At 36.1% G+C, this 12,625-nt stretch overlaps 1 protein-coding gene across 1 annotated transcript in view; it reads right to left on the minus strand.

The window, feature by feature from the left end:
- PRIM2 (DNA primase subunit 2) overlaps positions 1-12,625 on the minus strand; it is an 89,664-nt gene that overhangs the window by 37,295 nt on the left and 39,744 nt on the right. The gene's annotated exons all lie outside the window — the stretch shown is intronic.

Below are 12,625 nucleotides of genomic sequence, written 5' to 3' on the forward strand. Positions count from 1 at the left end.
CTAATTCATATGACTAGTTAAAACATTCAACTTTTTCTGCAAAAATAAACCCAGAGTTTATATGTTACACTATTGTACAATATTAGTTAACTGGTGTATTAGCTAAAATAACTAGAAAAATATATGTATTAAATGCGTTCAGTATCTGTATATAAGGTGGCTACCTTCACCTACAAAAGCTACAAACATAGCACTTTGGATAATTCTGACATACATCTAACTCAAAATAATGAACATAAACATGCATTTCATGATTCTGTGGCTGCCATGATTCTTAGGCTGTATGTTGAAAACTACCTTTGAACAAAGTAGAAATTTCAAGATATTTCACACTGTATAAATAAGGATCAAGTTTTGAAGTATTTCACAGGTAACTCAAAAATAGGATGCAGTATTAATTAAATTAATTTTTATACATACTAATTAAAAATATGTAACTCCTGAAAGACCACCCATCTGTTACATCAACTTGACAACCTTTGCTTCTGGGCAGAACTCAGACTGGGATCAAATTTGAAACTTGCACCTCACGCTCGCAGCACCATCCAGCAAATAAATGAGAGGAGGTTGGAAGCAGCTGTGTGCCAGGGAAGGCTGAAGCCACTGAACACAGGGACAGCAGGGAAGGAGGAAGGGGCCATTGCTGCTGCTCTGGGCTGCAGCAGTCACTGTCTCACAGCACGGATCTGCTCAGCCCAGGTATCCCAAAGGTACTCAGCCCACCTGACTGCTGCAGAAAATGGTAACCTGGCACTCTCAGCAACCCATGCATCCTCCTTTTAAGGAAGGCAGCTGTCTTGGCAGTTACAGCATGATCCACATTCCTTCGTTTTATGGAACTAGACTGAAATGCATATGATACACTAAAACTTCAGTAAACTCTGCATGTATTCAGAAGTTTGTTTTTATTAGAAAAAAACACTCATTTTCCTACTACTGAGTTTTTAAAAGTCAATATATGCATTGTTCTATACTCACATCCCCTATAAAGTAACCCTCTAACTTTGTTCTAAACACAACCAGAAAATCAGAAATTATTTCTGAAAAGAACTTGGAAGCCTTCTAAACACCAATCAAAGTTATCAGAACAAAGACTGAACCATCTGAAATACCGTCTATTTCTTTCTCCATTATTAACTTAGATATAGAAAACAGTATTTGTGTGCACACTCAAACACATAGGTATAATTTTACATAAGACAAGCATTTTTCTCTATGCAGCACTTGAAACATTGCATTTAAGCAGAAAAAAGCCTGCATTTGTAACAGGGTGTTTATGAAAGTCTGACTGAATAATGATGTAAGCAGAAAAAAAAAAAAAAAAAAAAAAAAAAAAAAAAAAAAAAAAAAAAAAAAAAGCATTCAAAACCTGGAAAAGTATCAACATTATTATCAAAGTTATATATAAAATAAACTACATTTCTGTGTAAGCACTATCAATTATCAGAAACACTAGTTTAAAACTAATTTAGGAGACTTGTAGTAATTAAGGCATAACCAAGACTTAGTGATCTTTAAGCAAGATTTTTCTTGACACTGCAATGAAAGAGTATAGAAGAGGTGGTCTATGCTTGGCAGTTTCAGGATCTACCATTAAAGGGCAAAAAACCAATCCCTTGAAGTCAAAGGAGAATCCACACAGCCAATATCTTCCTGAATCTTCAAATCTTAGGAGCAAAATTAGTCCTCATTTTCATCAATTATGTTGCCTGGACAAGGTAATGTTCTCTACAAACCATGGTGTTGTGAAAATAAGATCTAACACTTTTCAAATCTTAGAACAAACACTTTATCCAGTTATTTCAAATGTTTAATTTCAGAAAGATGTGGTATCCTCATGACACTGCTCTTTTCTACCTAACACTAAGGATAGCTTTCCTTAAACATACTTGAGGAGACCTCATCAAAATATTTGAACAACTTTAATTGAAAGAGCACATTTTCCTTCAGCTTATATTGTGGCACCCATAACTGCCCCCAGCACTCGAGGTGAGGCTGCCCCAGTGCAGAGCAGAGTGGGACAATGCTGGCCATGCTGGGCCTGATGCCCCCAGGACAGGACTGGCCCTCCTGGCTGACAGGGCACTGCTGGCTCAGATTTGCCTTTCCATCATCCAGGACCTCCAAATCTCATTCCACAGTGCTGCTCTCCAGCCTCTCATTCCCAGTCTATGCACACAACCAGGGCTGCCCCATCCCAGGTGCAGAATCTGGCACTTTCCCTCGTTACAGTTCATATGGTTGGTGATTGCCCAGCCCTCTAATTTGTCAAGGTCTCTCTGCAGGGCGTGTGCCCAACTTACTGCCAGACCTATCTGCACCCAAGAAATGCACTATGGGCTATTTATTCCCATTAAATGCATCACCCAGTTGAGTATGAGCCTGAACAGAAGCAAAGTGCAAGAGGGAAAGAAGGTAGAAGCTTCTTTCCATAAAAATGGAAACAAGGATATGAGTAAAATATGACATGATAGTAGTACCTGTGCAGTAACTCATCTAAAGGAATGGTATACAGTTAGAAATTACCTTTAGTGAAATGAAATAAAATTACCTTTTGTTCTACTAATCCAGCACTAGTCAGGTCTTTCTCTTGAACTTTTTGAAATAGAAACTGCCTTTAGCAATAGCTGTTTAGCATTAATAGGCACTTGTTTAAGAGCTGTTTAACATTAATAGGCACACTTGTTCCAACTAACTCATTAGTACTAGATAAACTTTATTTGAAGATCTGTTTGGCCATCATTTTAAGATGTTATCTAAATGTAACCAATCTAACAGAATATCAAATTTTATGTAACTAAACCATTTATGGTTTTTTAATTGACTATACTGTAGCCATGCCATATCCAAAAGTCAGAGTAACAGTTCCCAGCTTTCTCCCTTCACTGGGAACAACTGAGAAACAAAAGAAGACAGTAAGATGCTTTCTGTAAAAGTTTTTCTATTAATTCAGGTTTTTTTTTTTCTTTAACCCTAGTTTATCTATATTTGCTATCCTTCTGGAGTATACATTTGATCAAAAGAAAAAACAATCTTCAGAAGATGCTACAAAAGCCTTTGGGAAGCTTTCCTCTCCTCATTCCCATTTTAAGATAGAGAACAGGTTAAAAACAATATTGTAGAAACATTTTAGTTCTACTCATAGTGTCATAATATTCACTATATTCTTAGGGATACACTACACACATATCAGAGTACTCTACACATTCACAGGATCAACATAGACTCATAGGATGGTTTGGGCTGGAAGGGGCCTTAAAGCTCATCTAGTTCCAAACTCTCTGTCATGGGCAGTGACACCTTTCACTAGACCAGAGCCCCATCCAGCTTAGTCTTGAACACGAATTCTGTGAATATCCAGCAAGATTATGACAAATAGTCTTTAAGTCTCAGCTCCACTTACACAGAGTTCATGAGTCCATATATAAGGCCATGCCTTTATATAAAAATGGAAAGTCTAGCATACAATGACATTTGAAACATAAATCATTCAGGTAAAATCTGTTTCCCACTGCAATCTGCCTTCAGCAACAAAAAATAGTTTTCATGTACATTTTATTACAGAATTCAGCCTAAACAGAGGAAGTAATAGTCGCAAAAGACTTCTTAATGCATTTCTCTCTGATTAGGAGCATTGTTTATGAATAGAAAACGTTAAAACAAAATCTGAATTCTAGCTGGCTATTCTCTAAAATGTAGTATTAAAGGATATGAATTCTCCAGTAAGGCATTTAAATGCACCAGGCACCAAAATACTTGTTTTAGATTAAATTTCAGACTCAATGTTTATAGAGTCCAAGAGAAAGGTTTTGTACTTCTGAGAAAGCCTTAATATTACTTTGGTTTGCCTTTATTTATTTTTTAAAAGACATTTCAGAATTATATTACCTGGTTTGTATGATTTTGCACTAAGAAGTCATGAGATGCAGATATTGCCAGAACCCAAGAATTCAAGTTAATTATACTCCAGACAATCACGTTCAACATCCAGCTAAGCTGCAGGCTGTCTCATACCAACAGAAACTGACTGATTTTGAAACATCAGCTAATGTTAGAAAATGTCACAATGCAAATACTATGCAGCTGGGGAACCTGGAATGAGAGAGCAGTGTTTGCATGCCAGTATGCTGCTGAACCTAGACAGTTGACATTTTAATACTGATCAATTTTCTTTTGAAAAAAGTTGTGGTTTAACCTTTCACAGCATCTTACAAATCTCAAGCACTGTACAAAATTAATAAGTAATTTTTGCCAAGGCTTCTTCAGCTATTAAAAGTTATTTCAGCAACACGTACACTGAAATATGCTCAATTAAAACCACACCAAACAATTAAGGATACATTTATTCCACAACACACAACCTACATAACAGCAAATAACATTCTTCACAACTAACAAAACTATGCAAAAAATGCTTTCAACGTTATGAAACTTTTCTTTTTAATTGATCAATATAATTTAATTTAAATTAATTTAATTTAATAATTTAATTTAATTTAAATCATAAAGCATTTAGATTATTTCCATCTAGTACCACCAAATTTATGAAAAAAGGAAATAAATAATACAGACTAGCATTACTGGGCTCCTAGTACAAATGTAACAATTCTGACATTTCTAATGAACAGGAAAAAATTTCCCTCTTGAATCCCTAGTGGATGTTATGAGTGTCATTATAAGGCTAAACTTGGTTTTGTGTGTTTGCTTTTGTTTTGTTATTTAATTATATAAAACTCCCCACCAACTCCTCACACACACACCTGCTCACAGTAAAACAAGCTAGCCAAAAGAAAACCACATGAAACACTAAGTGGCCTTCTATGTTTAAGGAAAGCAAATCAAAGGCAGCAACTAACTTATTTAAAAAACAATCAAACAAAAGAAAAAAAGTTACATTATTAGCACTCATTTTCTTTTTTGACTCTAAAAGGCAGGGGACAATAGTTATCAATGTTGCTTAGATGCTGTATCTAAACATTTAAAATCTATATACAAGTATAATAAAATATAAATTATGTTGCAAAATATATATTATAAATTATAAATATTACATATATAATGTGTTCTTTTCATTTTGCCAGTTAATTCAAACTGCCAGATTACAAATTTTCTATATAAGAAACAAATTAAGAGTTGTAAAAAGTGTCCTTGCTAGCATGTCCTAGATATTTACCTCATACTTTAAGAACGCTGAAGAAACTCAAAGTCCACTAATTTCAGCTTAGCATTTGTCAAATGCACTCAGAATAATAATTAATGTTTTCCTGAGGCACTTGCTTCTGAAAGTAATTGATTTCTTTTTCCCATTTGGAAATGTCTAGGCTTTCATATTCACACCGAGGTATAAATAACACCTGGATTAGAGTCCTTTAAAGTAAAATTTTTCAATCATTAAACCTTGTTTAATTGCCAAACGAACTGTTGCTGGGTTTTGCAGCATTATTACTTGTGCATATAATCACTTCACTTGCATTTGAGGGTGACAGCATGCAAATGAACTCATCTCTTATACTTTTTTCCATACTAGAATAAAGCTGAAGTTGACAGTTATGAATATGCTCATTAGATATTTTCCCCAAAAAACAAGTTATTGATTTCATCTTTCTTACAATAATGCATAGTGTGTTTCAGGCTTTAATTATATGTAGATTGAAAAAGACATTTAAGAAACTACCCTGTGAGCAAAATCCAAATCTTCTGTTAAATAATACTGCTTCTCATAGTTGTTCTCACACGTTCTTCCGTGATTTTATCAACTGTTTCACCACTAAGTCGGCCTTTACAGAGAGCTTTCTCAACTTTTAATTTAGACCCGAGTCCTTTTTTTGTATCAACTTCCAGATACCTAGTTATGTTCAAACCAAAAGAACAGTGTACTGGGACACTTGCCTTTGCAGCAAGCATGGAAAATGAGATTGTTTCTTTTATTTCACCATGAACTTCTGATTCAGCAAACAGTTCTTCATCTCTTCAATGCTGCTTACTATTCTTTGGCTGCATGCAGATCTTTTGTTTCTTCTTCTGGTGTTATTTATGAACAGTTTGTTGCCTTTCTAGTCCTTCTCCCAGGTTCACAGACTAAACGGTGATTCCAGTACTCTAAAGTGACCTGGAATGTATTCCTCAGTTCAACTATACAATGATGCTTTAATTAACTTACATCCATGGAGTTGATGTGGGAGAAGGTAACTCAGACAGCAGTGATTTCCCCAGGGTCTTAATGTCATGATTTTAAAGTTTCACACACACACCCTGCCCCTTGCACTTCATTTGTGAGAAGGAAATTAAGAAAGCCAAAATCTCTTCATAAAATCTCTTCTTGGTAGCAGCTACTGGCCAGTACCACACAGGAAGCAATTGGTTAGAATGGATGAAAGATTATTATTTGAAGACCCTCAAAGTCACTGTCACAAACCATGGTAGGTGTTTCCCATCACAGACCTCATCAGTCTAGCACTGTGTTCCAGAATGCTTTCAGAACAACCACACTAGCAAAAGTTCTCCAATGCTGAAGACTGTATCATCAAAGAGAGAAGAAACAACCCTCTATATATCCATCCTATATACTTGATTAAAAGCTCATTTTCCATAGTCATCATTAGTACTATAGGGCTTCATCAATGTAGGCCTTCATAAAAACCTTCAGTTAAAAACTTGTTTTATCTTTGCAAACCCCATTTAAATAAAGCCCTATGCACTACAGGAAACAAATGTCTGCTACTGTATAAAAATCAGGCACTATAAATCAGTTTTATTACAGAGCTTCAGAAGAGATATTTAGATTTTATTAGTAATAGGATTTTACTACTGGGAATCAATTATCTGTCCAAGTTCTAGGTTCCTCTCTAAAAGAGAGATGGACATACCAGAGAAAGACCAGCACAGGGCCACACAGATGAAGGGACTGGAACATCTCCTATGAGGAAAGACTGGGAGAGCTGGAACTGTCCAGTGGGAAGGAAAAAAGGTTCTGGAGGATTCTACCAATGCATATAAATACCCAAATGGAGGTTGCAAATAGAACAGAGCCAGGCTCTTTCCATGGGTGACCACACATGAAATGTGGGCAACAAACTGAAACACAGGAGATCTCATCTGAACAGCAAAAAACACTGTCTGTATTATGTATTGTGCATTTGGTTTTCAACAACTGTGATTCACAATGTGTCCAACCACCTCTGAAGATCATTTGGTCCAAGTCCTCAGATCAAGCAGGGTCATCTAGAGCTCTTTGACCAGGATTGTCTAGGCAGGGCTTGAATATCTCCAAGAATGGAGACTCTGCCATCTCCCTGGGTAACCTGCTGAAAACCAAATACATAATACAGCCCAAAATACAGTACAAAATATTTCTGAACAACGAAGCCTTCCTGTTTTGCACATAAAAGCTTCCATTCTCTCTCTCTCTCTAGTTACTCGTGGTTTTCCGAACAAATTCTAACAAGACCGTGAAGTCCTTTTTCAGGAGGATGAAATGCAGGGATTTTTTTGGAAGCAAGACCATTTTACTCTTAGATTTCCTTCAAGAAAAAAAATAGTAAAAAAAGATCTTAAAAATCACTTTTTCTTAAAGACCAGGAGTACTTAGGGAGGTTGATTCTTATCAAGGCTGTGTTCTTATTCAGTCCTTAAACAGTAAGATAGACACACTAACATCTAAGGAAAGAGGATACTATTGCAAAACACTTTTCTGTGTTTAATGAGCTTCTCAAATCTCCATATAGTTACTTTTTTCCCTTGACAAATTTACTATACAATTTCAAATAAGTTTAAATAAACCTTAGGAATTCCATACCTGATCTTTAGTAACAAACAACATAGAAAAGATTTCATTACAACAGCCTGCATGACAACAATCTCACTTTGAAAACTCAGAAGGCAGCATTTGAATTTCAATTGTTTAATTCTCTCAATATGTGGTACTGCTTGAAAATAATTGTTTTGTTGCTAAAACTTGGGAAAATATTCATCTCTTAAAAGTAAAATGCATTTGGAACGATTTTGCTCATTTGTGCATATTTTAAAATATTGGTTATCTTTTATTAAGAAGTAAAATCAAATCTTGCCAGCCTTTGACAGAGTTTTAAGCCCCAGTTTCCCATATGTTCAAGTACCAGTGATTACATTCTTATCTTTAGTGAGTAGAGCTGAAAACATGACAGGCACTCAAATTTCATACAGCTAAAACCCAGCATTAATTTGAGCCTACTTATCATCATTTTCCAACATTTTATTTCATTAACTCTCAACTGCCAGTAACAACAACACTCCTCAGACATGAGTAAGAGTTAATGTTTAAGTCTTTTTTTTCCAAAACAGAAAAGGACACTTGTATCAAAGAAAACTACTAGCAACTCCAACATGCAGAGCTCTAATATTTTTTTAAATTATTATTTGCATTTACAATTATTGCAAATATTTTATTTCTGAATAAACAAATACACTCTGACATAAGAACACTTCCCCAAGGAGTAAATTTCACAAAGCAGAAAAGCAACTCTTCAAAACAGCTGCTTATTTATAAAAGACAAATATTGCTGCCTTAGAATTTAACTATGGAAGTGGGACCTCTGTTTGACCCTCATGAAGGCCTGTGGCTCACACAGCCAGGCTGGCCATGTACTCCTCATACACACATACACTGTGCAGACATCTCTGGCCTTCTCAAGAACTACACACACACAAAAACAGGCACCAAAAGACTATGGAGTCCATCAACCAAAAGTACGATTGAAAGATACAAGTTGTTTGAAGCCAGATCAATGTGCAAAGGAAAACCAACCCAAATAAATACTACATCAGGTAGTGCAAGTGCATTTCAGAAGGTAAGGCAAGCTACCTTTCAGTAATGCCTTCAAATACAGGAAGTACTGAAAAGGAGTTTTTATGAAGAATGTGCTCTGCAAACATTAGTCTTTGAACATAGCTGGTATCCATTTTCTGCAGAAAGAACATATTGTTAAGCAAAACCTGTTACCAAATATCTTTTGTATTCTTGTATCATTCTAACATTCTTCAAACCACAGTTTATGATCCATTGAGAGCCATGAAAATATACAATGGTATTGGCCAAGTGTCTGTCAACAGAGCACAGAAGTTTGGTTTCTCCTAAGTTACACCAGTTCAGCACCCTCAGGGCGGAGAAATAGAGGATGTAATTACTACTGGCAGAGGATCAGAGGCTGTAATCAGTAGTTCAAGTATTTATATTAGCCAAGGAACTCTTGCTGCTAGCATCAAATCTGTTTCACTATGGCTGCTGAGTAATTATAAAGCCCTAAAGGATCTCTAAGCTGCTCACAATTACTTGCAGCACGCTCTCATAACAGAAAATAACCCATGTAGAGAAAGCGTACATAAAGTACATAAAAAGCTGCTTTCTACATAGTTCAGCAAAGCCAAATATAGTATAAAACGAATCAAAAGTTAGAAGTTACTAGATCTAATACATATCATACCAGTCATGTTCTGGGTAGTTTATCAGCATAGCAACAGCAAATAAAAATTAAAACACCACTTACCATTCAAAGTCAGCTTACTAATTTTTTTGCAGATTTGTTTGGCATAACCCTTGGACACCAAAATGGCTCCAAAGCCCTCACTAAACTGGGACCAGGTGAACTGAGTGACATTTTTTTTAATATATACCCATTAGCTACTTTGTTATTTCTTGAAACAGTGTTCACAAGTCCTACTAAGCATACCTCCTAAAGAACTCAGCATATTGCATCATCCTTATGATCGTAAAAGCACAGATTGCAAACCTGCTCAGTTTTTTTTTAATTTTGATTTTTACAACACTTTCTCTACCGGTTACTGAAAGTCATGTGAAAGCCCATTGTCCATTTGCATAAGAAATTTAGCTTATTTTCACACAACCTGTGACTTTACTATGACCAAGCCTGTACTGAATATTCAAGCAGGAGGAAAATTATCTGAGACAGTAAGGTTACCAAGGCTGGGAAAATCATATTGTTTTCATCTATGTGCAAGAGATAATGGAAGAGATTAGGAAAAAGCAGAAAACAGTTCCCACAAAATGCCAGAGCAATCACACTCACTCCTCAGCTTATAGAGAATGTTGTTATAGAAAGCAAAGTTAAATGAGAAATTCTTTATCTAAAATATAAACTCTTTTCTTTAAGGTCAATTCACTAAGTCAAAATAGAAAAACACATGCAACAAAACATCCTTATCTTCCTTTATTCAAATTTTCTGTTCCTAATGCCTTCGAGAAGTGACAGAATTAACTGTGTATAGTCCAGGTGTGCTTGGAAGTGTCACTCAGAAGATAGGAATTTGACAACATTTGTCCAGCTCTAGCTTAGATGATACCAGTATACACTGGTAAAATGAGGAAAGCACAGATAAGCGGTGTAAGCTTGCCTGATATCTGCCTGGTTCTAATGGCTTAGGCATAGGCAGGACAAAAACAAGAAGAGTGGATAAAACTCATAAGAGCTTTGCATTCTTACCGTTGAGGCAAAATGCAAACCAGTGACAGCACCTCAGGTAACAACAGCAGGTGGGCTTTAGACATAGAGAATGTCAAAGAGACAACATCCCCAAGGAGGCCTCTGACAGCTTATGCCAAGTGCCTAAACTAGAATGCAGCAAATAAATAAAAAATAATAGCCCTGAACAGCAGGAGGTGACTCACCCATGAACACTGAACACTGCGAAAGGCTGACCCCAAGAGGGAACCACTATGCACCAGCCAAGACCTGACCCTTCCTGTGAGTGCCCTGCTCAGAGTCCATGTACTAACCACAGCTTGACAAGAGGAAATCTGTTTGATGTAACTCTCTTGACTTCAGAGAACGTGAGAGCTGGTCATAGAACCATTTGGTGGGTAGACCTTGGCTAAGCACCAAACTCCCACCCAGACATTCACATACTTAAAAGGAAAGTGGGAGGAAAATAGATCTGTAAGTCCATTACTCATCAATTGCCATTATGGGCAAAACAGACCCAACCTGGGGAAATGCTCATGTATTGACAATAAATATAGATTTGTGTGGTGGAAAACAAAGACAAAAAACCAAAATGCAACCTTGCTGTGACCCTCCTCTTCTCCCCAAGTTCAGATTCACTCCTGTATTCCCAATTCCATTACCCAGCCCTACCAAGTGGTATAGGGTGAAAGGAAAATGAAGAGAGTAAATCAAAACCAGCGTGTAGTGTTTTTAGTGTTTTAAGAGATTGCAATGTTCTTAACGTACACTCTAAAAGACATACTAAGCTGTCATGCTGATTTTTCAATTGCATTTTTTTGCTTTTAATTAGCCAATTATTTATATTTTACTATATTTTTCAATTATATAATCTATATATGAACAAAAAGTACAGAAAATTTACTACCAGTGGAGCAGTATTAAAGATGACCGGCTCTTCTGTAGTATCTATCAAGAAGTTGTTTTCTGCCAACTAAGGCCAAATACCTCTTATTTTCCGAAAGAGCCACTTCAGCTCTGTCTCTGACATCTATTGCCACTTCAGTTGTTCTTCACTGAATGTTATATCTATAAAGTACTCCAGATGAAGAAGGCAATGGACTATATAATTTTTGTTTGCCTGAGACAGTCTGAAACTTGGATAAAGACAAGGATCACAGTTTTCACCAAATTAGGCCCCTTTATCCACAGCACAAAGTGATATTGTATGGGAGCATTTGCCTTGCTCTTGAGCTGACCATTGCTAAAGCACTTTTCAACAGTGTGAAGCTACCACGGGCCAGATCAGTATTTTTCAATAATATTGCCACTATGGGAATACAAGTGGATAGTAAGACATGCCAACCTTGCACCAAACAAGCATCAAAGGGACCAAAAGAGACCAGAGAGATCAAAAGCAACATGCAAGGAAAATTACAGAATTCCATCAGGACTTCTGGGTAGAAACAGAACACAAGCTATACCAGGCTAAACAGTCAAGTCTAGATGCCACAAAATTTAAAATAAAAACCAAGAAAATCTCCATAAAACATCATTACTTAACCCAAATATTACATTTCAAATCCTAAAAATATCTCAAGTATTTCTCGAACCAAAACACAGCAAAGATGTTTAAAATAGCATGCTTCATTTTAGTATGTCACCAAATAAACAGAAACAAGATTCTGTCAATTCCCACATATGTTTTCAATAAAAATGCAACTATTTTTCATATAGTCCTAATGGTTAACCAAGTACACTTAAACACACCCACCAAAAAACCAACCAAACAAAACTCCCTCTACTCAAAACAAAAGAACTTTACACAACAGTCTATTATCCACAAAACCCGATAAACTTTAAGTTCACAGAATGAACTACGTTGGAATGGTTGGCTAAAATAGTCTGTTTGGATTTAATCTTCCTTATGTGTTCCTGAGAATTATTAAAGACTTAGTTCATCTAACAAAGACTGAGTAAATCCTCACCTTTTTTGAGAAAAGTACTTAGGATTGATGGGTAACGTGAAAAGGTAAAATAAGCCAACAAAAATATAAACCATTCTCACCATTCACCCTGGTTCATTAATGCGGCAAATCTTGCTTAAGGAATGACACATCCAAAACTTCAATATTCAAACATGAAGTGAATATGTCTTCTCCATAATGACTGACCACAGCAGTGACACCTAT

This window comes from Lonchura striata, chromosome 3 (genome assembly GCF_046129695.1).
Source record: "Lonchura striata isolate bLonStr1 chromosome 3, bLonStr1.mat, whole genome shotgun sequence".
NCBI classification, from domain to species: Eukaryota; Metazoa; Chordata; class Aves; order Passeriformes; family Estrildidae; genus Lonchura; species Lonchura striata.